Source organism: Polypterus senegalus, chromosome 14 (genome assembly GCF_016835505.1).
Source record: "Polypterus senegalus isolate Bchr_013 chromosome 14, ASM1683550v1, whole genome shotgun sequence".
Lineage (NCBI taxonomy): Eukaryota > Metazoa > Chordata > Cladistia > Polypteriformes > Polypteridae > Polypterus > Polypterus senegalus.
Genome location: NC_053167.1, coordinates 110,304,961 through 110,332,867, shown reverse-complemented (window position 1 = coordinate 110,332,867; position 27,907 = coordinate 110,304,961).

Genomic DNA, 27,907 nt, shown 5'->3' with positions numbered 1-27,907 from the left:
TCTGTTTAACAAAGTTTCTAATTTGAAGATAGGTAAAGAAATGTGTTGCTGGAAAATTAAATTTAGAATGTAATTGTTCATAGGATGCAAAGATGTTGTCTATGTACAGATCTCTAAGTGATTTAATCCCAAATGTTTTCCAGATATTAAAAACTGCATATGTTTGCGAGGGTATATCTTTTATATATCTTTTAAATGAATTCAAGATCTCTTTAAATGTTTTAAAGATATTTCTAAATGATAATTTGGCTTGCCATACACATGCAGTGTGTTTTTATTTATTTTCTTTCTAAAATATCTTCATGTTCTTTAAACATAAGGCTTTAAGCGTTCTGTCTCAGATAAAACCTAAACCATCATGATGGTGTAAACTGCAGGAATGATCTTTCAAAGTGCTCGGGCTCTGGCTCATTCCCTAGTTGAAGTGACCCCTTATTAGATCATGTAGGCTTCATCCTGGTATTTCTGCCCCCATACTTAAAACATTGATTGGTGTTTGACTCTAAACTAGCCAAGCCCATTGGAAAATTTTACTCCTGAAAGGCTGATCTTTGATGGCTCATGAGACTTAAAAATGAGATTCTCATTTATATGTCATTTAAGAGTCAATTTTGTCACAGATGTTTCTCCTTAAATTCCTTAAGATAAATAGTTTTCGACAAAATGGAGATATGAGATACAACTGAGGTACAAGAAGTCAGCACTGAGAGTTTGGTTTGATCTCTTCCTAGTCTTGTTTTAATCTCTTTCAAGGCTTCATAGCTTTTATTTATTATTAGACTGTTGCCTTTATCCATGGGTCTTACAACATCTGAGATATGATCGATATAATTTCCTGTATTTTTCTAATTGGATGAAGTGACTTTCTCATGGTGACAGTGTCAGTAACAGAATTTGAAACCCTAACCTCAGCATTTGAAGTCCAAAGTCTTCACCACTATGCCACACTGCCTGCCTTCTCTTCTAGAATGAGTTTGATTTAACTTGAGCACATCAATATAAAGCAGAACAACTTATAGTGTTATTCAGCAGCAAGGACTACAGTGTAGTAATCAAAGTTAAGTGTGTTATTACCACAAGAAACTGTCCATACATTTCACGATATATTACCAAAAAATACTTTCAAATTGCAAAAGCCATATCAAAACATTACTTGTAAAATATGAGCCCATTGTGCGTCCTTGTTGTGAGATCTCTGCTGAAGCTCGAGACACTTGTATAAATGCATATGTTTGTGTGTGACTTTGAATCCTGTGATGGACAGACAGCCGGCCAGTGTTGACTGCCCCCTTGTATCCTTACAAAGAAAGCCTGGAAAACGTGGGTTCAGAAAATGGATGGTCTTGAGAATATAACATTTCTTTTTCTTTTAGGCCTTGTGCCCACATAATGCTGACAAAAACATTGGGCTTTTACAATATGCTAAATGCATTTTGTAATATTTGATTTGTGTGTTTTATTTTATTGTGATTTTATTTTTGGATTATTTAGACATAGCTCTTAATCTTTTCACTTCTTCAGGGAGTGGAAGTACAGGTGGTGCATTCCTACAAGTACCTGGGGGTCCACATCATTGACAGTTTGGATTGGTCTAGCTACACTGAGGACATTTATAGAAAAGGACAGAACAGGCTCTATTCCTTTAATGAGGGAAGTGGCATGCTTTACATCTTCTACAACTCTGACGGCCAGTGTGATTTTCTACTGTGTGGTGTGCTGCTGTGTTTCATCATTATAAGAGAGGCTCACTGAATCAACAAGCTAATTAAAAAGGCAAGCTCAGTTATGGGACTCATTGTAGACCCCCTGGAGATTGTAGCAAAGAAGGGAGTGAAAACAAAACCGAGCACCATTATGGACAATGCTGGATGTCCTCTCTGTGACACACTAACACTGGGAACTTTCGTCTAAAGAATTATTCAGCAAAAGTGTGTCTGGAAACCCTACTGGGGCTCCTCTGTACCAACAGCAATATGCCTGCATAATAACTCAGTGTGACTGTGATAGTCAACTCAGAAGCTTTCTTTCATTTTAAATTGTCTTCCTTTTTTAGACATTCTGGTGTGTTTTCAGACTATGTGTGTGTGTATAAATATTTATTTATCTACAGGATGGTCCAGATCTAATTATGCAGATCCAGATCGTCTGAATGACTTTGATTTATGCGGAGACGATTCCAGTTCGGCGCAAAGACGATTCTTCATGTCGTCAGTATGCACACTTCTCGATGGTCTGGGATTTCGTGGGTGATTTTCTATGTAATAAATTGAATAAGTTATAGCGTAATGAAAATTGCATAATTAGATCTGGACCACCCTATATTTATGTATGTAGTAATTTAAAAGGATTCTGTAGAAAGCCAGATTCCACTATGGGGACAAATAAAGTTTTATATGTCTAACCCTGAGTTTCCAAAGCTCATATTGGAAAACTTGTTTATTGTATAATCAAAATGCTCTGTTGAAACAGCAGGCCAGCACAAATGAGCTCATCAGATCATTATTATTCATATATTTTTCAAGAGAGATTAAAAAAAGGGACAGACAATGTGTTTTCAAAGAGTGTTGAGTTCAGGACTAGATAAGAATTCAGTAAGAGTGTATGGACCTGGTCAAAACAAATGGGAAGATAACTATAAAGAATTGTGAAGCAGTATCATGGTTTATTAGAAAGTATAAGTTTAAGCTTGGATAAACTAACCAGTGTGTATGTGCTTTTAAGAAGATGTGAGATAGGAGTTTGAAAACTTTTAAGTCAAAATATTTAAAAAAGTAACTCCTCTTTAAAGTCAACCACACCATGGGAACTTATCAGTTGCCCAGTATTGACTGATGCAATATAAACCAGTAAGTCACAGGATTTTAAAAAAGCATTTAGAGAGACATAACTGAAAAAGAGAGAAGATAGCTTGTTGGATTTTGTCATCTACTCACCGCTTATTGACTCAGAATCATCACACCTCGCTTGAGAAGACAAAAACTGCAACAACCAAAACTACATGCAACCATCACCTGATATGAAGCTTTCTGTCTGACCCTGATTTGAATTGCTCAGGTTGTATGTTTTCATATCTAACATTTATGCCTCGTTTTTCTGCAAATAAATATAAGTAACAATTGAAATAGAGTTTAAGTATTGCTTTGCTGAAGTTGACCTGTTGTTTACAGACATTTAGCAATGGCCTATAATTGTTAATGGAATAAACTCGATTCATTTAGGTTATGTTCTTTCAGGGGTAGCAATTAGCCCTTAGCGTCAGCTAGATTATGAAGTCCTTTGACAAATGGGCATCAGGGTATGAAAAACCCAGAAGGAGTAGTTGTGGTGGCTTCTGGCTTTTGCTGAAGTTGAGGAGAATTTCAAGAGAAGCAACTCAAAGATGGATCAACCTGTTTGCAAATTCTGTCAGGGAAGGTTGAAGATTGACCAGCTCCTAGCCCCTGGCAAAGTATTCACGTGTAAGTAGCCGATTTTGGCCTGCGTTGAGGTATCCTTCCTTTGTATTTTTTTGTGTGTTTGAGATTATCAGTACTGAGTGAATGTAAATAGGCAAGTATTGCAAGACATACATGTGAATCAAGTCTAATAGTTTAGCCATAACCAGTACTAAAGGACAAGTTCCATATTTTACAAGTTATTTATTCGCAAACAGGCTATATATACATTTCCCATGCAAAATTCTGTTCTTAAGTTAATTGGTGTCTGAAATTTTAAAAAAGTATCTTGCCCGCACTGGTACTTTACATTGGAGGCTACGGGGCTCAGAAAAAAAAGTTTAAAAACTCCTCAAATACATCCATTTTTCAAGCCAGAACAGTTATTGACACATTTTAGAATAGTTTATACATGTCGGTTTTTAACAAAAACATCAATATTATGAGATTTAGCCATTTTAAAAGAAGACCAGCTGTGCACAATAGTTTTAGCATTTGTAGTCTTAGACATTAACCTTTCAACCTCCTACCCCAACCATCGGGGAGTGGTTTCCTCCTGGCAGACCAAATCACAGTAAACTTTTTCTGCTGCATGGTCGGTTTTGTTTTGATATACTATATATTTCCAAGAGAATTTGCACAAGTGAATAGAAAACACATCCTTACCACAAAAAAGAGTACCAGGAATATGAGATAAAATGATTATTCCCTTTTATTGTCACACACATGAGTCGTAAACAGGTGAAGGTGCGGATCAATACTCAACAACTGTCCTGATTTGACAAATTGATGTATTTGGTAAGTTTTTAAGCACCCGAGCAGGCAAGACAATTTTTTCATTTTATTGAAAATGCTTAATTTTAGAACAGATTAATAACGTGGAAATGCACATATACCATGTTTGTGAAAAAATACCACACTTATCCTTTAACTTTTCACCATAACAAAAGAATCATAGAATTTAAAGTATCTTTTGTGAAGACTTTTTCACAACAAAGCTGCCTGCTGTACCATACCTGGTGAAGCACATCTATATTACTAAACGAAGGTTGTATATATACACGGATGCCAGAGGCCAGAAGCAAGCCATGCACAATACAACCGGCACAGATGCCAGAGGCCAGAAGCAAGCCATGCACAATACAACCACCTCCCGAAAGCAAATGCGCACACCACCGCATATACAACCTTCATTTAGTAATGTAGATCTCCAAGCCGGGATCCACCGCCATGGTCATTTTAGCACGCGAATCCACCGCCGTCACCATCAGGGAACTAGGTGGCACAGAAAACGCACGCACACAGCGCCTCAGCTTCCCAGAGTCAGAAGGTGGCGCCCAAACAACACAACACAACCTGTAGGGATTTACCTATCCGAGCCTGTATTTGGACATGGACAACTTTATGTTGCCTTTTCAAGAGTCTAGCGTTCGTGTGACGTTAAAAGTGAAGGCTTTAACTATTCCATACCAGGCAGAGCTGATTCAAGGACAGGAAATCATCTTTACCAAAAATGTTGTTTATAAGGAAATTTTTGATTAACTTATTTACCATTTTATGAATTTTTTGTTTCCAATTTACTTCATTTAAACCTTTGCACTCTGATATTTTTTTTACTTATAAGTATAGCAACTCAAAGACATTTTGGACTTAAATGATATAATGATTAAATTTCAATTTTAGTTTTAATAAATCGGTTAGTTTTAGTACAAATATATTTATTTAATTAAATGAAAACTTTCCCAGAATGCTCCCACCCTCCATGAGATCGGAGGGAACAGAAAGTGATTGCCATTCTTGGATTTCCGATTCTTTACAGAATCGGGGGTTTACTGGTGTTGTACTAAATGAGTATGCACAAGCTAAATAGATTCTTTCCCCATACATTTCTTAAGATCCTATATTTGTTAAGGTCTAGGGGGTGTTGGAGAGGCCAGTAGGTGACGCTTACTCTGTGGTCTGTGTGGGTATCCCAATTCCCTACTGCAGTCACGTGAACACTGTGCTGTAAAAACTGGCGCCATCCATCAGATGAGACATAAAACCAAAGTCCTGGCTCTCTGTGGTCATAAAAGATCCCTGGGCATCTTTCAAAAAGTGTACGGTGTTTCCAAATATCTTGGCTTAACTGCCTATCCAGAAGCTAGTCATTCTGGCCCCTTATTGATTAATCTTATTGATCTCTCTCATCCCTTCAGCACCTAATATCTAATGTGTGGTGAGCTTACTTTTACAAGAATTGTTGCTGTCGTATTATTCCTGTTAGATGCTGCACATTGATGATGGTTGAAGTGGTTCTCCACTCTCTATTTAATACGCTTTGAGTAGGTTAGAAAAGCACTTTAGAATTGTGATTAGCTTCTATCATTATTAATAACAGACAACATGAGACACACTGCGATCTTGTCCATAGTTGGTTCCTCTCTCATGCCCTCTGCCACTGTGTGCAATCCTGTAATGCACTAAGCAAATCTGTTTGAACTCTGCTAGCAATGAGTCTTTACTGTTGCACCACATTTAGCACAAATGTGAAGGAAGACGTCAGCATTTAACTGTTGAGTAATATGGTGCTTTAGGGCTAAACATTAGAGAAGTGACATATAATACCACCAAGCCAATAACACTATGAGTTCTGTTAAAATACATACACACGAAGACACTGGATTGCACTGAGAAGAAGGAGAAAAAAATGTATTCACTCATTCACTTTCAAACCTGCTTATCCTGTTACAGGGTCAGAGTCACAGGGACCTCCAGTCGGCCTTACAGCAAAAAGCACAAGGAAGAGAAGCAAAGGACCCACCCAGGGAAGGAGGGAAGGATGCCACAGACACCAAAAAAAAATTTAAAGTCACAGCATGTGTTTGGATCGTGGTAGGAAACTGGACTCTTCAGAAAAGACACACAGGAGTGCAGACAGAATGAGCAAACTATAGAATGGCTATCCCGATCTGTGATTTTGGAATGCTGGCAAAGCACTCAAAACTAGTTCAGGTTTCTCCTTCCCCTTTGACTTTAATGGATGGAGAGAATAGGCCTAAAGAATATGTGCATTACGTGGCCTCCCAGGTATAGCGATGAAGAAAACCAAGCCAATGTGAAATCCTGAGGGGAGAGTACTGGGCAGTACACTGTCGGGAGTTCCTTGTTTGAGCTCTTAAACGGGGCCCTGAATTGGGAGGCTTGGCAAGACAATTGCAGCACTGGAGCCAAGCCTGGGCCCAGGCAGTGTGACACAGCAATGCCATACGCAGCTTTACTGTACCACTTAGGAATGCAAATAAATAACATTTAAAAAGCAAGAAACAAACATGTTTTATTACTTTAATATTCCACTAGTCTGTTTTTGCTTAAGGGAGTGCTTCTTGACAAGAAGAAACCATAAACTTATTTTGGAAAAATGTCAAAGCACTGATATTTCATAATCAAACAAAGTCCCAGGGCCCTGAAGCTTACTCATTTTCCCATAACAGATGTTCAAAGACTAACCAGCTGACATTAAAGGAACGTAAAAGCCAAAGTGCAAGCTAAGTGATGACGGAGGACCAGTTGTAGAGTAAGAAACGATCCAGTATAAGCTGACACAGACCACCATAAAGAGGAAAATCCTCAGATGACCAATTGTGTCCCACCCTGAAAGGAATCCTCTAGGACAGAAGTTCTCAACCCAGAGGCCACAGCCCACCAGGAGTCCTGAGTAAACTTTCAGGGGGGGCAGTAAGAGGAATGAAAATAATGATACAATGGCAGGAAAATACGCACATCACTAAAAATCAAGCTACAGCATGAGTGTCAAATTTACATTTTTAAAGCAAACAACTTCATCAATAATCAACATATTGTAGCATCTCAGGCGGGCCACAATGTATGAGCAGAGAGTCCCACAGAGGGCATCAGGGCAGAATGCCAAAGACTGACACTGAGAAGAAAGGATGGCAACGTGGTTGAAATGGCATGCAGTCCAGCCAATTTTTATTGAAGAGCGTCGTCATTGTCGTTGCACTGTGTGGTGCTGAAGTGGAAACCGCAATAAGTTTAAAAGTGTACAGTGAACAGGTAGTGTGACCTCTAGTCAGGCACTAGGCAGAAGGTAAAAAGTAGAGGATGGATGGTGTGAGTGCCGTGGTAGACTGACAGGCATCCCGGCTGGATGATGGCATGACTTTGGGAGAAAATGGAAGGTGCCAGAGGATAGACGAGCAGAAGCTGGAAAACTTTTCTATCCCCCATATGGTAGGTAGCATTAGTCCACTGGAGGCATCACAGCCTGGGTACCCACAGGGCTTCATGGGAACTGGAGTCCAGAATTGGAGCCCTGTCTGGGTCCCTGGGTGCCACATGGGGGCACTGTCAAGAGCGGACTACCCTGCTTCTTGAACATCCCGGAAGTACTCCCCAGAAGTCATGCCAGGTTACCAGAAGCTGTTCTGGGTCCAGTTATAAAAAGAGCCCGCTACCTTACCTCAGGGAGTCAGAGTCGGGAGGCAGACACTTCGACACTAACTGGAGGCGGAAGAAATGTATTTGCATTGGCAATGTTTTGGCTGGCATTGGTGTTCAAAAGTATTGGTAAAAAATACAAAACATTTTATTTGAACACAGAATTGTGTTGGGTAAGTTTGTGTCTGAGGTTTGGGGCTCATTGGCATCGTGTTGTGTTCACAACAGTATTTCAGCATGACAGGTTCCTGTCAATCATGGAGAATCCACTGAACAGGATCATCTCCAGACAGAGGAGCAGCTTCAGTGACAGACTGCTGTTACTGTCCTGCTCCACTGACAGACTGAGGAGATCGTTCCTCCCACACACTACGCGACTCTTCAATTCCACCGGGGGAGGTTTGGTAAAACGTTAACACTACACAAGATTATTGACTGGTATACCTGGGATTAATAAAGTATCTATCTATCTATCTATCTATCTATCTATCTATCTATCTATCTATCTATCTATCTATCTATCTATCTATCTGTCTGTCTGTCTGTCTGTCTGTCTGTCCGATAGTGTCACTGCTTCCACTCCGCTCACTTTTTATAGCTGCACAGGTCTCAGTGCTGGCCGCTCTTCTTCAGGTTACCAGATGGCTGAGGCTGCCCTCCATGGTTTTTGTGTCTTTTCAAATTGACTTGACTGTTATATGTGGATAGAAAGGACATTTACATTTCCACTTGTGTTCAATGTGTGCAACTGATGGAAACACTCCAGTGCTGAATCTCGAGTATAACCAAGAAGCTTCTGTAGTTAAATTAGGAAACAAAATGTATATGATAATTAATTTTACTTTATGAAAATTACTTTTTTATATTTTTTTTGTTTTCAGAAATACATAGTCATTTTATTGCAAGATTTAAAAAGTCTTAATTAAGCCTTGCTGCCTTTGTTATTATCAGAAATATCTGCAGTGACAAATTCTGTATGTTTTTATCAGTAAAACATGCAAACTCATTTTATGCTAAGATTAAGAAATTCCTGCACTAATGAAAATAGCTTATATTTTATATATAAAAAAAAGCCTGTTTTGGATTCTTAATTTTCAAATATACTTTAAAAATACCAGCAGCAAATGTGGTTTTGTTAATAAATGTAAGTTGATAAACAAGCATCTTTGTGAAGACTGCAGCAAACATGCAAGAGGGGAAATGTCAAGTAGCGGGGCCCACGCAAATTCTTGTGGTTCACTAGGGGACCTTAGAGTGATAAAGGTTGAGAACTTGTGCTCCAGGAACTCCAACGTGAAACAGAGATTCTGGCAGATAGAAAGAAACTCAGCAAGCAAGCTAAGCAGGTATGTGGTGGAGTTCTGGTTTTAATAAATGGGTGCAGTCACCTGGGTGGTCAGTGTGGGCTCAGAGTTGTAGTTCATGCAGTAGCTTCTTACGTTCCTGAAGTTTATTCCTTGTCATAGCTCCATGAATTGGTTCCTGGAAATTAATAGAAGATGAGGCTTAAAATTTCACTTCTTGACTTTTCCAAAGTGATTCTGGAGTTGGAACAAACTAGAAGTTGACACAGAAGTGCAGAGGACAAACACTTGGAAGCATAGTAAAACAAAGAGCAAGTAAGAGAACAGAACTTAAAACAGTAAGACTTTTGTTTTGAAAAGGAAGAAAGGGAAGCCACCATCATCAGTAATTCATCACAGCCTGACACAGTGAAAGATGTCACCCTAAACAATTTATCACAGTGTGATCCAGTGGGAAAGATGGGCTTTGCTTTGGCTATTCTTTAATTAATACCTTTCGTTCTTCCTTTACTTATTGCTCTGCTTGCTCTTGATTTGGTTCAGTAAACACCAATCCTTTTGTTTAACTTCCTTTTCCTTTATAGGTCAATGGGAAGGCTGCTATTGAGTACAAATCAGGAACAAGCACAAAGAACCAGCACAGATGCTAGTAGATCACTGGGCACACTCACAGCCATTTATACTGGACCGATTAAGAGTCTCCGATTCAATGTGCTTCTTAGAGATGTGGAAGGAAACTGGAGTAGCCGGAGAAAATCGACGTGAACATGCCGAATGCACAAGACTAACAAAGAGAACCGGCTGGGCTGAGACTTGAGTTCAGGCCCTTGAAGGTGAGGTAACAGTGTTAACTACTTCACCGCTAATAAACATTCTCATTTTCAATCATTTCACATTCCTCTTGTCAGTTATTTTTATTATGCATGGATACTAACATTCAAAATATCTGACACAATAGATAAGAATAAGAGCCATGAGCCCATGGAATTGTGATTGGCATTTTTTTGTGAATTTCCTGAAATGTTTTGAACAAAGTACGCGTCTTTTTTTTCTCCTAAAGAATTTACTTTTGGCTTTTGTTTTTCTTGAGACGGTTCCTGGAAAAGCTAAATAATTGTACCATTAGGCAAAAACACCATCATTGGAGCGACTGTACAAAGGTCATCTTGTGTGTTGTCAACCAATTTGAGTGTCATGGGAAAAAAGGGGTTGAGGCCTCCATAAATGTCACAAAGAGCCGGCTAGAGCCTTCAGTGGCCATCACAGATGAAGCTCGCCTCAGACCACCTTGTTGCTACCTGCAGCCTTCAACCTCACTAAATGGAGAAATAAACTTTTAGAGGTCAAAATATGCGTTAACGTCCTGGAATGACAAAAATGCCTCACAAGAAGGAGACACTGTAAAAACTCTGGCTTGAGAAGACAATTCAAGACAAAGCATCTTTTCAAAGAATAACAAAAAAGGCTCCAACAAAGCAAAAACGAGTTGCCTCAAAATGCAATCCCTAATAAACAAACCAACAGAATAATCCAAAGCTTAGAAGACAGTTCAAAAAAGCAGTAATTCGTAAAGAAACAATAACACTCACAAAAGATGCCAACAATTACAACATGCAATGGACTAAGGGTTCCTGAACACACAGGCTCCCAAAATAACTAAAAAATGTCCATTAGAGGACCCCGAGTAGTCACAAAAAGGGCAATTGTGAATCTTTATAAAAAAAAATATTTTTTTAAATGCTCTGTGTGACAAAATAAGTTCAGAGGAGAACATATGTGAAAAAGGCAATCCCCTAAGAATAGACAATCCCAAAAGCAAATAATGTCCTAATATACAACATGGCAGGCGAAGTCAAAAACAGAGCATAAGGGCAATAAATCCAGTAATCCACAAAAGCATAAGGTTAACCAAAAACCTAACAAAACTCCCCAATGCCAGTGCATTCAATGAATCACAGGAGACTTTGATTTTCCTCAGCCTTTATGGGGCTAAACACGGTCTCATGGTGGTGATGGCCAAGAGATCCCACATCTTGGGGAACCACATACAAAACACAAAGCATAAAGAAAAAAATGCTTTGATATAAGCCACGTTTCCATTAACCTACTGAATTCGCATTTTGAAACTGCAAAAGAAAAAAAAATGTTCAAATAAATGTGCAAGTGTGATGTGGCAAATACAACAGCGTCATGAGAACTACCAGATGACCCAACACAAATGTCTCTGATCATTAATCTGTTATCAAAAGCACCTGCAGAACAACAGATGTCCAGCCAGTCCTGTTAACATAATCCTGACACACGTAACTTGGTGCACCAATAGAGTAATGTGAGCCGTCCATTGCACCATACATCTAAGATATCTTGTGTGCCTCGTAATTGCGCTGCAAAATCTGCCGTGCCTCTTCCACAGCAGACTTGAGCTCAGGCAGGCCCTTGAAGGTTTGACGCAACAGTGTTAACTACTTCACCGCTGATAAACATTCTTATTTTCAATAATTTCACGTTCCTCTTGTTAGTTATTTTTATTATGCATGGATACTAACATCTGCAGTGGGTTGGCACCCTGCCCGGGGTTTGTGTCCTGCCTTGCACCCTGTGTTGGCCGTGATTGGCTCCAGCAGACCCGGACCCTGTAGTTAGGATATAGCAGGCTGGATAATGGATGGATGCTAACATTGAAAATATCTGACACAATAGATGAATAAGAGCCATGAGCCCATGGAATTGTGATTGGCATTTTTCTAATTTTCGGTGAATTTCTTGAAGTGTTTTGAGCAAGGCAGTCGTCTTTTTTTTCCTGAAAAATTTGTAATTGCACTGCAAAATCTGCTGTGTCTCTTTCACGTCAGGTTAAGTGATGTATTGTCTCATCAGTTTGAAGCCTATGGCCTGACACACCCCATATACAAACTGTACAAACAGTAGCTCAAAGTGCTTTACATAATAAAGAATAGAAAAATAAAAGACACAATAAGAAAACAAAATAAATCAACATTAATTAACATAGAATAAGAGTAAGCTCCAATGGCCAGGGGGGACAGAAAAAAAAAAAAAACTCCAGACGGCTGGAGAAAAAATAAAATCTGTAGGGATTCCAGACCATGAGACCGTCCAGACCCCTCTGGGCATTCTACCTAACATAAATGAAACATTCCACTTTGGATTTAGGGTTCTCACGGAAGGACTTGAAAATGATGGTCACGTAGACTTCTGGCTTTTAATCCATCCATCATTGTTGGAGCATCATGATGCTTTGAGTAGGTGGAGGTGGCGCAGGCCACCACCACAAAGAAACTGGAAAAAGACACAGAAGAGAGAGTAGCGGTCAATACACAGCTGTGAATGGCGGTTTTCTTTACACCAAAAGTCTCGGCAACAACCCTGCACTCCGCACAGGTAGCAAAGTTTATAAATGGCGATGGCTATTCACTTCTTGGTCGGGGCTGCCTCCCTCAGGTATGCTATGCCAGAGGACACAAGAAGACCGATTTTACTGCATAATTCCATGAATGTGGAGCTGCTTATCGTAAAAGTTTGTACCCACAGTTCCTCAGTAAAATCACTGTGGACAATTTCAAAGAAATCGCTAATGCATGGCCTCTACCAAGTATAGGGAGTTCACCTTTCCTTTATTGTATTCACTCACTCTTGTCACCCCCGATTAAAAATGAATACGGCAATTGTAGACGCAATTGAAATAACAGAACCAACACCCATCATATCAGTCACAATTTTTAATTTTAGGTCATGAAACAAACTGTATTCGCATAAAATCACTCAATGGAAACACAGACAATTCGCATTTATTTTTTGTCGGCTTTTAAGAGGCGTCGCTTCTATTATGCACATAACTGCAATGGAAATATGGCTACTGAGAAACTTACAATGAGACATTTGGACACTGGTTGGAACATAGCACAATGTACCACTTCCGGAGGCAGGGTTCAGTAGTGGTGACGTCAGTGTGACCACCTCACCTCTTCAGGTACACCCACAGAATACACAAAATAGACCCACATTTAAAGTGACAATACACAATTACAAAATAATAAGCAAAAGCAACAGCAGTCATAAAGGTAGACGGAAAATAATAATTCAGACTTAACAAAAACAAGAAACATAAAATACCCATAAATCCAAGTTAATACATAACACCCAGATTAAATAAACTGGTACTGGTATGCAATTCGTTTGATTTTAATTTTTCTTGTTTAAGAACTTACTTTTGAATAGCATTTTGTACTTAGTGAAAGTTCGGTTTGACCTTTAGGCAACATCCTTGGCTTGTATTAGTGTCTTTGTCTCTTCTCCTGCTCCTTTTCATTAAAATTCTTACCTTTCTGAGTCAGTATGCATGTCTGGCCTTGGCATGGATGATTTACATGACAGTCGAGGGTATCCGTGGTTGTGGCTCTGGGCAGAAGAGAAACCTTAGCCGGTTTACAGAAAACCCAAGCGTTTCAAACCTTCCTCCTCAGTCTACCATCCTTGCCTTTCATAAAGTAGGCCTGATTTGCTCCATCAATATACACAACGTCCCCTAAAAAAATCTCACAATACAATAACAATATTCTGCTTTTTCTGTGCAGTGATTTGGGTATAAATCAATCTGTCCAGATTCTCTCTGCTCCCCTTACACAGTCAGTTCTTCATCTCTTTCTAACTATCAAGGTCGCTTAGAGTCTTGACATTGATGTTACTTCATTAGTGTAAGACACCGCTATGTTCTGAGGGACGTCATGGAGTCTCTCCCCCCTTTCCATTTTTAACTGAATGTTTTTAAAATGAATATCAATCCTCATTTTAATTTTATTAGCATCATGCTCCCCTATTCCTTCCACCCGAATACTGGTCTTCTGTTGGACCTTTTCTTTTCCAATATGTATGAAATGCAAAAAGACCCTCTATCAAGCATTCTATACTCATTTATGATAGCTTGAACATGGCTGCTGTTGACTTTACTTGATTTTGATTCATACCAATAGATGAATACGGGGTTGGATGAGCCTCTCACTAACCAATCATCTTGGCTTTCTGTTGACTGTAATTCAGTTTTCTCCTTCTCTCTTTTCCCTCACTTCACCTCCCAACCCACTATCAAACACCAGCGCTTACGGGACACCTCCAGGACTCCAGGTTAAAGTGAGCAGTGCCACTCTACGCCAAGAGTGGGCATGGTTGCTAATGCCTTCTTCTCTTTCCTGAAGATCTCTCTGAGGTCATTTCGCTCGCTTCCCTCAAAGTCCTACATCTTCTTGAATCAACCGCATATAAACTCACTAACCACCTGCACTGCAAAAAATGCATATGCAAAAACTAGACAAAAAAAATTTAAATAGGAGTTGTTTTGCTTTTATTTAGCAAAAAAAAATCTGCCAATGGGGTGAGCAAAATTTACTTAACAAAATTTCTTAAAGTAAGCTAAATAATTGTAAATACAATTTTGTTGATCAGTCAATAATTCTAATAATAAAAGGAAAACAAGATTTAATGTCATGATATACTTTTCACTTGCTTAGACTTCACGTTTTGCAGTAGGAAGAGGTTGCTCATTCATGGACCAGAGAGGACAGGAGACAGAGCTTCTTCCTTATGCTCAACACAAGCCTCATACTGTATGTCAACCAGCTGATTCCATTCAAACATCTGAGTTTTTTCTCGCTATTTTCTTTTCGCTTTTTCTTTAGTTAAATGAGGCTTCACCACAACTCTTAGTTTCGTAGTGCTACAGTACACTTTGTTAATCTTATATGATCATGTGTGGTACAACAACTGGACTGGAAAAATGTTGGGGCACCAACCAAGTTACCCAGTTTTAATACCAAACTGAAGGTTTAAACAAAAACAGCACATGATAGCACAATAATAAAGCATAAACTGCCCACTACATTGGAATTGTAACTGCTCAAGTCTGGTTTGGAGCTCCGTCTGTAAGAAGTTTTGGTCAAGAATGAGACACCACCTTCTGTCTCAATCATGTCTCCTCTTAATCCTCTTTTGCTTAAACTGTAAAGGCTCAGCTTTTAATCTTTCTTCATAATTCATCCCCTGTAGTCCCGGGATCGGCCTAGTCACTTTTCACTGGACCTTTTCTAGCACTGCTATGTCTGTATATTCGGAGTGGTGCAAGGCCCTTAACCTGCAATTGCTCCATCCTGGGTATGACATTAATCTGCATGTTGGCCCTCCAACCTGCAGGGAAAAACCTGGGAGTGTGGTGGCAGAATTGGCACTCCAGCCACCGTAAAAAATCCTCACACTGTTCCACTCCATCTGTGGTGCTGAGGTGTCACCCATTGCATGGCTGCACTCGGGTCCTAATCTGGGATCCTGAGGTGGTTTGTCGTGTGGTGGGTGCAGAAATGCGCTGTGTCAGCACGTGCTCCTTGGCTCTGTGTCTGTATTCTGTATTGTGAATTTCCCCTTGGGATTAATGGATTAATAAAGTATCTATCTATCTATCTATCTATCTATCTATCTATCTATCTATCTATCTACCATCCCTTAACCTAACCTATCTATCTATCTATCTATCTATCTATCTATCTATCTATCTATCTACTGTACACAGTACTCCAGATGAAGCCTCCCCAGTGTGTTATAAAGCTTGAGCAGAACCTCCTTGGACTCGTACTCCACACATCACATTCTGTTAGCCTTCTTAATGGCATCTGAACACTGGAAGTTGATAGCGTAGAGTCCATTACGACTCCTAAATCCTTCTCATAAGGTGTACTCTCCATTTCCAGACATCCCATTGTGTATTCAAACCTAACATTTTTACTTCCTATGTGTGATATTTTATACTGACATTAAATTTAATCTGCCACAAATCAGCCCAAGCCTGTATGCTGTCCAAGTCCTTCAATAATGATTTAATTGATTCCAGATTATTTGCCAATCCGTCTGTCTTGGTATCATCTGAAAACTTAACCAGCTTGTTACCTATATTCCTGTTTAAATCATTTATATATATTAAAAGTGTGTTTTATAAATTTGCTGTAGGGGGTCCATTTTTTGCCTTCAGTCCAAACACATAAAGTTAAGTCAGTTGGCATTATTATGGATTGTCATCCTTTCTTCTAAACACAAAAGATGGATGGATGGCAGGATGCATTTAACAAAAGGCTCAGATTCCATAGTTTGCTTAATACGTACTTTTTAGTGAAGACCCTGCTTTGTATACAGAGCTATTTAGATGCCCCTAAACTGGAAATGTAGTTTCAGAAAATGGCTGGATGAAAAAGACTTTGTCCTTTTTGTGTTAAATATGAAAATCTCTAAAGCTACAAAAAACACTCAGGTTTCTACTGAGAATTCACATATCTCCTCAGATCATTCTTAAAACTGTGCACAATGTCACATTATTATTATTCATGTGATTTTCATCTGGTTCTGTATCTATTTTCTTTGAAGCTATGAACAAATATTTTCCTACATTGTTAAAAAATAAATATGAGTTCAGTGTTGAAGTGGAATATAAAACTAGAAACTCAAGTTTTCAGAATCTTTAGCTGTAAAGAAAAGAATCCTTGGAATGTGACAGAAGTGAGCCTAAAGTGGTGCAAGCCCTTCTTCTCCAGGTCTCACTGTTTCTCCATTATTTATTTGTTACAGGCCTTGTGCTGAAAGTGCTGTTCTGTATGGCTTTCGTAATGTTTTGTCTCATTTTCTATTTCCTTCTTTCTTAGTTTTAAACTGCAGCTTCTTCAAAAATGCAGAACTCCGATGTCTGAAATTTGGTAGAATAATAACCCATATATTAGCCTGAATTAGGAACATTTCATGTTTTACAGTTGTAACAAGCTCAAGCTCCATTGCAGCTTATGTGAAAGCACTTTTTAGTTTTGGGTCCCATGGGGCCAATTTTGACCCTCATGCCACAGATTCCACAGTACACTCAGATATGGAAAATGATTAATATATTAATGAGTGGCAATTAAAAACACGTACAAGCACCTTCCTGCAACCCCACCTTCCCCAATGCACAGACCCCTTTATAATAACAGAGACACAATTAGAATATAGGATGACATGGTCATAAACACAAGTCTGAATGAAAGTTTTGAATGTGCCAAGTGAAATAATTGCAGGAAGAATATAGCAGAGGAGTTGACGACTATGTTAATGAATAAACCTGTGTCTGATCTGGATCTATCGTCTCTGATTCTTCTGTCTGGTCAGACTTTCCTTTTCTTCTGAATGAGGAGGTGGTGTGGTGTAGTGGTTAAGGCTTTGGACTTACGTACCGTGTGGGTTCAAATCTCACTACTGACACTGTGTGACCCTGAGCAAATCACTTGCCCTTCCTGGGCTCCAAACCAAAAATGTAACCAATTGTATCGTAAATGTTATAAGTCATCTTGGATAAAAGTATCAGCTGTAAGTGTAAATGAAGCAAAGGCCTAGATGAAATTCTACTGAAGATGCATTTAACAATCTAACTCTCAGAAGGCAAATCTTATGTTGTACTGCACTGCTTTGTATGTCTTTTCTTTTTTCCTCAAAAGCCAGTTTCACAGTTTATTTCCTGTCTTCACCTGCAAGTTCCTTCTCTACCACTGTCCTGAGTGGTCCATGTTCTAGTCTCAGAGAATCCTTATACAGCAGGTGCTTGACATGCAAACTGATTACAAAAGGAGCAGGGAAACAATGGAAGTCATATACTGTACACACATATGGATTGCTACAGATACCCCATCCTCAAACCTGTCTTTAGGTCAAGGTAGGACTTTATGTTAGAAACATTTATTACAGTATGTCTTTCCAATCAGCCCCATCTACCTGCCATTGGGCTAGATAATACTAAGGCTAATGATGACTCAGTTGGTTGCTCCGGTCAGAGTAAGGTGTCCTGCACCATGTTGCTACGGCTCTTACAGTACATAACTTTGAATGTAAATTGATGGAGTCTATGGAGCCACCTGGTCCAACAGCAGGACATCTTCAATCAACAAATGTGAGTGAACCTATGATGTATGAGGGGTTGACTTGATTGGACCACCTCCTTCTAGTAAGACACAGAAGACCTACCTGATTGTGATAGTTACTTCTCAAAGTGGGTAGAGTTATTCCATCCATCCATCCATTATCCAACCCGTTATATCTCAACTACAGGGTCACGGGGTCCGCTGGAACCAATCCCAGCCAACACAGAACCTCGGGCAGGCGCCAGCCACCATAGGTAGAGTTATTTACACTGACAAATACCACCACAACTTGGACATGCTGCACCCCAAAGATCGATATAGTCACACAATGGAGAGTCCCAAGGACCATCATTTCAGAGAGGGGTCCTCAAGTCACAAGCACAAAATGTAAAGATTCTTAAAGGACTTGGTTGAGGGGTGTTATGTATATTGTGCTAATGGATCTACTTTTTGTGGTGTATGTATAATGTTCACCATTATGTGTGTGTGTATGCGCATTGATATAAGTTTTCTTGGTAATACAACAAATTACGATAAAAAGAAAAACAGAGAACATGGTTATCACACAGCGTTTCTCAATTTTATATAAGGTAGAATGTAAGACACAACAACTGGCAACGGGTTTACGTGCACTTTTGTTTTCAACATACTATCGAACCAAAATTGAATTTGTGTGGAGCTATTTGAGAGCTATTTGAAGAAAGCAGCGGGAGAAGCGAGAATCGAAAAGCAGGCGCATTCGGGGTCTATCTACCCAGGATATGCAGTGCAAAGAGGGGCTGTGAGTAAAACAAATTAAGCAACCGGAAAAGTGAACAGGGTAGAGAGGAAAATGTCTGGTTGTGTGGGGAAAATGGACAGTTTTGATAGTTCGGTGGAGGACTGGGCCACGTATGTTGAAAGATTAGAACAGTACTGTCTGGGGAGCGAGATTAATGACGGAAAGAAAGTTGCTGTGTTACTTAACTTAATGGGAGCTAAAACCTACAACTTGCTTCGCAGTTTAGTGGCACCAGCGAAACCAGCCGAGAAAACATTCACACAAATAGTGGAAGTCTTGCAAAATCATTTGAACCCTAAACCGCTTGTAATTTCAGAGCGTTTTGCTTTCATAAACGTAACCAAACAAAGACGGAGGCTGTAATGGATTACCTAGTAGAACTGAGAAGGCTCAGAGCACTGTGAATTCGGAGAACACTTGTCAGATTCTTTAAGAGACAGGCTTGTGTGTGGATTGCATAATGAAAATATACAAAACGACTCCTGACTGAGCGTCGTTAACCCTGCCTCGTGCTGTAGAAATTGCAGTGTCAATGGAGACAGCCACTAAAGATACTCTCGAGCTGCAGCAGAAGATCGCGACAGAGTGTAACACATAAATTCAAAGCGACACACGCAAGAAATGCGCCCTGCTACAGATGTGGGAAAAAATGCAACAGGGTGGGTTTCTGTATAGGAAGACCACTGCTTATCACACTCAGCCTAGTGTGAGAACCAAGATGGCGCCGACTGGTGTGGCTTGCCGTCTACTCGTCTCTCTAGTCTATGTTTTAACTTTGTTTTTATGTTTTATTTCATCCCAACGATCACTGTCCTATGATCGAGTCTTTACTTAACATATTTTCTAGCCTACATTCCTCTCAATTTTCATCTTCTGATAGGATTTTTGTGAACCTCCACCTTTGTTTTATTCATCTCCTGACTTCTTCACCTGGACACGGTGTTGACCTGTATCAGTGAGTTGAATGCCTCTTAGAGATGCAAACGCACTCGCCGCCATCGTGGGAAAAGAACCGAATTGCTGTTAAACAACGCTGACTCAAGTCCCAGAGCTTTGTTTCCCGATGCCTGCGAGTTGTCTATGACCCATCTTCTCCTGCTCAGGAATCCATCACTGATTCATGGCCGCTGGACACCGGATTTAATTTTTCCATTTCAAGGTGGCATCACTTTTCCTCGGTGTGCAATCGGGCAGTAAACGCTGCTAATCTTCGCACTCTCACCTTTGCTCATCCTGCAACGAGCTCGTCTACTTCTATCAAGGCTGCTCTCCTGAACGTGAGATCAGTGTCTAATAAAACTTTTATTCTGCAAGACTTTATTACCTCAAATAATCTGGATTTCTTCTTCATCACTGAGACTTGGATTTTAAATGGTGACTCTTCATGTTTTACTGACTTGGTTCCATCAGGTTATTCATTTTTAAACTCTCCTCGTTTGACTCGTCGTGGGGGGGCATTGCCACTGTTTTTAAAAGTATGTTCTTGAGTCGGAGCTTTACAAGGGGTCCGTCGAAAAGGTTGAAACCTTTGGTCAAAGACTTTTTATCACTATTGGACTCATTTGATTTTATACAGCATATCGATATGCCAACTAACTCCCTCGGTCACACGCTTGATCTCGTTCTTGTGATATTTCAGTGAATAGTATTGATAGTCTTAGAATAATACTTAGGCTACAGTACTACATGGCACCAGAGTTCTTTTCTTAATGTCACTTTATCTCCTGGAGCTCCATTTTACTTCTACAGTCCAAGACAAATGTTCACCTTCTGAAGGGCTGGCATTTCATTCATTGCAGGTTCCTGGCCTGCTTCTGGATAGGTGTGAGCTTCCTGTGACAAAAAAGAACGAAACACTAATGATAAAAAACAATTATTAATTAAAAAGCATTATTAATTAGAGACAAACATGGCTCAATACAGATTTAGTTGTCTGTGTGTTTTAGAAAACTCAGCCTCTGCAGTGAAAAATGATAAGGACCTTTTGGCCTACAGCAAAGGTAATTTAGTATGAAGGTCCAGTACATCCACAGAGTAAGCGTAAGTCGAAACCCTGCAAGGTGAACAACTTACCAAAGTGTTTTAAGTGCTGTGGCCTTCTTTAAAAGGAATATTTTTTACACTACAGTTTATAGTGATGGCTGAGGACAAAAAAATTCATATATTTTTGTAGAGAACAGACAAAACAAAGTTTTCTGATAGAACAGGAGCCAACAGTGACCAATGCTGGACAACAGCAAATGGTATGAAATAAATCCATGAAAAAAATTCATGTTTCTTGTATCACATAATCCACATGTAATGTCACTCAGTTGTATGCTCACAACAGGCAAAGCCCATGTATTTTTTTCAGATTTAGTTAAATAGGAAGCCCCTTTACAACTGAATTGACGACAAGATTCTTGAGAAGGTGAGGCGGATCTTCATTTCAAAAAGTCAATCCCATGTGATTTGCGTTATCTATTTATGATTTGCACTTATTTTTTTTGACATATTTTTTTTAAGTATTTCAGCAAAATATTCATGTGTTTTGTTAGCTATGAGCATATAATTCAATAACTGACATGTGGATTATGTGACACAAGAAATTTTTAAAAACGTTTTCTTTGGATATTTTTCACTCTGTTCGCCACTGTACAGTCTTGGTTGCCACTGGCTTATATAATAAACTTTTTTTTTTTTTATCTCTGTTCAGCATTAAAATAGGAAGTTAAATGTTTTTCTCAGCTGTCACTACAAACTATTTGGGATAAGTCAGTCAGTCATTGTCCAACCTGCTATATCCTAACACAGGGTCACAGGGGTCTGCTGGAGTCAATCCCAGCCAGCACAGTGCGCAAGGCAGGAACAAACCCCGGGCAGGGCGCCAGCCCACCGCAGGGGCAAAAGGACAACTTAATATGATAAATAACTGACTTTCCCTTTCTCCCGCGTGAAATTGCCGCCTTACTTTCTCATCTTCAAATAACACAAAAATGATCTTCCGCTTGTTTCCACCCTTTCAGGTCTCTTTCTTTATGTCTGCCCGGTCTATGCTTTAGCCAAAGATACCTTTGTGAGGAACTCAAACTTGACTCCTTACTGAGTTTGGCACAGGGAGGGGGTGTAACATCTGTGGCTACAGGTGCCCTAAAAAACCCAAATGACCACAAGATGGTCTCTGCTGCCACCTTGTACCCTCTGTGACTTAAAAAGATAAGTACTGGTAACAGCTTTCAGGCTTCTTGTCTTTGACTATTATCACCTTGACGACTCTTACATATGTCTGCTTTCACTTTAGCACAATGATTAATAATGTTGGTTTCCATTCAGGCCAGTTCTCTCTATCTCAGTCCAGGGCTCCTAGAAAAGCTGCTTTTTTTGAAATCTTTCATATCCACATTGCCATATAGCAATTTTTCCTGTTTGCAAATGCAGGTTCCCAAATGTCAAGTCCTTGCTCTGTACTGGGCAAATATTTACATTAGGCACACTGGGCAAATATTTACATTAGGCACAAGAATCACATACACTAGTTGTATCTAAAGTCTCTGCCAATCACAAAAATCATCATAAACAAAATCAGTAAAAGTATATTGTACCTGGTAGAGATTTTAACTACATGTACACCTGGCTAACATATATGCTGGCATTTCTGCAAACATATTTGGGGCTTTTACTTGATTTTACAAAAATTAAGATAAAGAGGTTGGTCGTTTCTTAAAAGAAGTATCAATTAATTCCAAGTAACTGACACGTGACTGGTATACTTTCCACGGTTGGTCCCATAGCTGTCAGTATGATTTTTGACTCCTTTCAACTCTTAAATGGAAGAAGTAATTCAGTAACTTGACGGATGGTTGACATTTATCATTTAATAATATTGCCTGTACATATGACTGCAATACATTTCTTAAAATAATGAGAAAGTTGAATGTTTAACTATCTATACTGTAGTGATAAAAGTGGGTCTGTTCTAAACAGTTGCTAAGATACTGCAATGCTGATAAAACTGAAGTCTTATCTATACTTAAACCAAAGTGCATCAGAAACAGGAAATATAAGAATTTTGCAATGGGAAACTTAACACGTCAGAAATATTATATTCTGTAGCTTAAAAAGAACCTATTATTGTGAAACAAATTCATACCGTTACACTCTGACAGTTGAAAATGACCTAAATGATATTATTTGTGATGTATACCATATGAATTTATTTATATTGTAAAGATTTACCAAGCTGGGAAAGAGATGCCAGAATAGAATTGGTAATAAATAGGCAGAAGATGAATAATCTGTCAGAGGTATTTAGAAGAGAGAAAATGTACAGAGGTGACTGCAGGGCCCTTGTACAGCAGGAAGGTAAGCCATGTAGGTACAGAAGCTGTCATACAGAGAGAGCATTTACTTGCACAACAAATAATCGAGTTAAAGTGAATAACCCGGTTAAGGTTGAAACCTGGTATTTTAAAAATTCATATTTACATGTGCAAATAATCCTCTGGAGTTCTCCTTTGGCAAAAACACTCCAACGTCATTAAACTGCGCAAAAACTATTTAAATATCATCAATCGGCTACCGTGAATCAGAAAATAAGCATTATGTCTATGGTCATTTTCTTGTGTTTTGTAAATATGTTTAGTTTGAATTGACGCCTTATTTGTAGGTTTCTGCCTCTTATCTTGATTGGCTCTGGTATTGAGCCCTGACGAAGACCCAGTGCGTGTGCCTCTTGTCTTAATCCCTTTGCTGCTGGAATTATACTAATATGCAGGTATTTTTACTTCAGTAAGGTATGAATTGGGTTACTTGTTGCTTTAAAAAGTAATTGGACTATGTAAGGCTTGTTACTTTTAACATGTTACCCTACTGGTCTTGGGTGGAGTGGTGGCTCTGAGGCTAGGGATCTGCGCTGGAAATCAGAAGGTTGCCAGTCTGAATCCTGTAAATGCCAGAAGTGAACAAGGCCCATAACCTGCAAATGCTTTGTCCTGGGTATGATGTTAACCTACAAGCAGGTCCTCCAGCTTACAGGGAGAACTTAGGGGTTGATGGCAGTACTGGCACTCCAGACACTAAACACCTGTTCTAGTGTGGTGCTGAGGTGTTACCTGATGCACTTGGGTCCCAGTCCAAGTGGTTCAACATGTGGTGGGTACAACAATGCATTATCAATGGATGCTCCCAACCTCTCTACCAGTTATGACATTGTTTCCAGCTCAACAGCATAAATTCAGCAATTTCTGAAATAGGTTTTATTCGACCAATAGAAAGAATAATGTGATGAACATTAGGGCTGCAACTAATGATTATTTTGGTAGTCGACTAATCGTTCAATTTTTTTGAACGATTAGTCACGATTATTTCATGCCTGACTATTTTGATACCTGCGACCTGTGGTTGTACATCCTGTTCTGGACTCCAGTGCTTGTCTTACCTCATCTGCTCACATCTGTCCACCTGTGAATGTCACCCTGATGTCTCTGCATTAACACGATTAAAATTAATAATAATGAAATTAAAGTAACAGCCAGTGAAAAATATGAATTTGAAAATAATGTGATGTGTTATATTAGTGTGACCATCACAATAAAAAAGAAATACATTAAACAATACAAACTAAAGTGCACATAGTCTTTAAACAAAAAGTGCATTTAACTTAACCAAAAAAGGCCACTGGTGTGTCTTAAAGTCCAAAAGTTTAAATAAAGCTTCAATACAAATAAAATAAAACAATAATGTACAGTTTATAAAAGATTCAGTTCATATATTCCTGATTGCAGTGCAGGAGCATGAGCATTTCGACGTGCTCTGGTGTGAGGCTGCCTCTCTTCTTTGAGACGATGTTCCCAGCTGCTGAGGAGAGACGCTCAGAGGGAGAAGAAGTAGCAGGAATACACAAGAATGATATTGCAGACAGAGAAAGACGTTTTAATCATCACACTCTGAGGGAAAAGTGTTGTAGTTTATTACATCATGTACTATGTTATGCCAAAATAAAAAATAACAGACTAACAAGCTAATTATTGATATACTCCAAACACACAAGTTACCTAACGTTAGTTAGAGATGGTTTACTATTCATATGAACGCAAATATTGTACGAAAAAAGAAGAAAAAAAACTAGGATGGCTCAGCTACACCTATTCACTCAGTTACTGTAGCTCCGAACACATTATCAAACATTTATATTCACTTAACGCTTAAACCGCTGCAACTGGCTAGAGTCGGTTTCCAATGCAATTTGGAAGCACACTGAAGTCGAGTATTTGCGGCGACGTACATTCATTGAACTCCGCAACTGGCTAAAGTTGTTTCTCAGTGCAGTTTGCCAGCACACCGGAGCCGAGTATATTCGGCGAGGCAAATTCATTGAATGCTGCAACCGGCTGTAGTTGTGTCTCAGTGCAATTTACCAGCACGCAGGGGGCGAGTATATTCAGCGACGTACATTCATTGAATCCCACAACTGGCTATATTTGCTTCACAGAGCAATCTGGCAGCACGCCGGAGCTGATCAGTCAGTGCCGTACATTCGTTGAGCAGCCATCTCATGACCACTGCCGGCCCTGGCAGAACTACTGCAGCAGCACTGTCTCTGGGATTCAGCCGCTGCACTAGACGAGCCTGCAATCATCAGCGTTTACCTCTGTGTGTTTGGATGCAGCCAGTTCAAGCGCAGTTGGCTCGGTGATTTACTGAATTTCATCAATGACTTGAACATATAATAATTGATTGCTGCAGTAGTTTTTTTAATAGTTTTTACAGTTCATTTGCAGTGTGTAAAATGATCAGTGTTGCAGTAATTGTGATGCTCTTTGCATGAAAAAAATGTGTTCCATTAAAATTTCACATTTTCTTTGTGAATTGTGATGTTTACTTAAAAAGTGCAGCTAAAAAGAATTGGGCATCCGGGGTACATTATCCCCCAAGTATGTGTTGGTTTAAGGGTTAACTATCATTGTTGAAACCTTGATATACACATTATAGTACAAACATCAACGTTAACACGTGGCACTAACTTTACTCGCTAAAACTTATCTCTCTAGAGACAGCGGCATCACAGCTCCAAGAAACTTGCGTTTCCGATGCTCATGCATCGCGGAGGTGGTGAAGTGAAAAGAAAGCTCCGCTTTGCATAATCCGCATTCAACTTTTTGTTCTTTTTCGGTGAATTGCTCCCACACTTTAGAACACAGGTGTCGAACTCCAGGCCTGGAGGGCCGCAGCGGCTACAGGCTTTTATTCTAACCCTTTTCCTAATCAGTGACCTATTTTCACTGCTAATTCACATTTTAATAGCCCTGTTAGAAGGATTCAGTCCTCTGAATTGATTCGTTTCCTCATTAAAATGCAGCCAAACAGAAATGAGACGTGAAACGAGCCATCAGATGACCGGCTAAACTGGGTCTTCAAACTCTAACCAGTTTCTTAATGAGAAGCCAATTCTTGCTGTTAATTAAACCCGTTATTTAATTCCACGGCTTGTTGTTGCTCTCATTCTGCCACAGCGGACATTTCCAAAGCTGTTGATTTTTTGTTTTTCATAACAACATCGTTAAAGTGTTTTGGTGAGTTGAGAGATCAACCTTTCTGAGTCCTTCACCTTTCTTTATTTTCAGATATTGTGTGATGTGGCGGCTTGTTTTGTGTCTTATTATTTTGTTGCTAATAAAGGAAAAAGAAACAACTAAAGGGCCAGAGTCAAGTTAATTAAAAGAAGTAATCAGCAGCAACAACTGGTCACTAATTAAGAAGATGGTTAAAATGAAAACCTGCAGCCACTGCGGCCCTCCAGAACTGGAGTTTGACACCCCTGCTTTAGAAAGTTTCTGTCCCAATTTTTTTCCATCTCCTTCCCCCTCCTCTATCCGACTCGCCATTGCAACCACGTTTATTTTCCTCGACATTCTTCTTCTCCTCAGATGTACTTCTTCGTTGGTAGGACTGTGTGCAGTCTTGACAAACAATAACAAACGATACTGCCCCAAGACGTTCATGTAGTGCATTGCAGTTACAAAAACTAATATGGTTCTTTGTGACTGGAGCCTCTATTCAAGTTTCTGTTTATGACGCATCGACAATACAAAATCCGCGTCAACGATTTTTTGTAGTTACGTGTATTACGTCGACTAATCGTTGCAGCCTTAATTGAACATTTGACCACATAATCAAATCATCTGAGGAGAAATCTACCTTTCTTAATCAGGTTTCTCAGAAGCCAATGACCTGATTGCTCTAATCGGAATATTGGTTTGTTTACATGGCATTTTAAAAATCAGGTTTCTGCGAATAATCAGGTTGTGGAATAATCAGAGAATGTAAATGTGCTAATTGTAGAAGCTACTACTAGGACACCAGATTGAAAATGTCCTTGAGGGACTGGAATAAAACTAGCTGGTAAAGGGACAGGGACATTTACGTGGAAAGATGTCTTTATATAGACAACAGACTGCACAGACGATTCCAAGGATATTGTGCCCTTTATGAAGGCTATGGGACTTACACATTCAGTGTTTTAAAGTTTTGAATTGTGTAGGGATGCATGATGACCACACATGCCATACTTCTTGCGACAGTCACCAATGTCAGACGTAACTTTAAGCAACCTGACTTTATCTTCTTAAATAATCTTGCTTTGTCCAATATTTTAAACATGACTAAATTTGTCAACCAGGTTACTTATGATGAAATTACACTTTGCTCAATGCGGTCCACAGATCCTTGCTGATTGCGTGGTTCACTATATTTAATCAATAACCAATTCTATTGAAGACAGACATAAGACCTAACTAATCAGATATCCTGTGACTGTAAAGCTCAGACCAATGTCTATGCATTCTAGGAAGACAGCTTAATTCGGCTGCAAAGAAGTGACATAAGGCGATCACGCTTCAGGTGTTAAATATGGCCTTTATGCAAAACCACCATCCTGGCAACTCTAACTATGAAAGAATATTTTGAAATTCTGAGTTTGTTAATTAAAATGTAAGTTTCTGTGATAGCGACTGTGACATTCCTGACTGTTTTGATGTC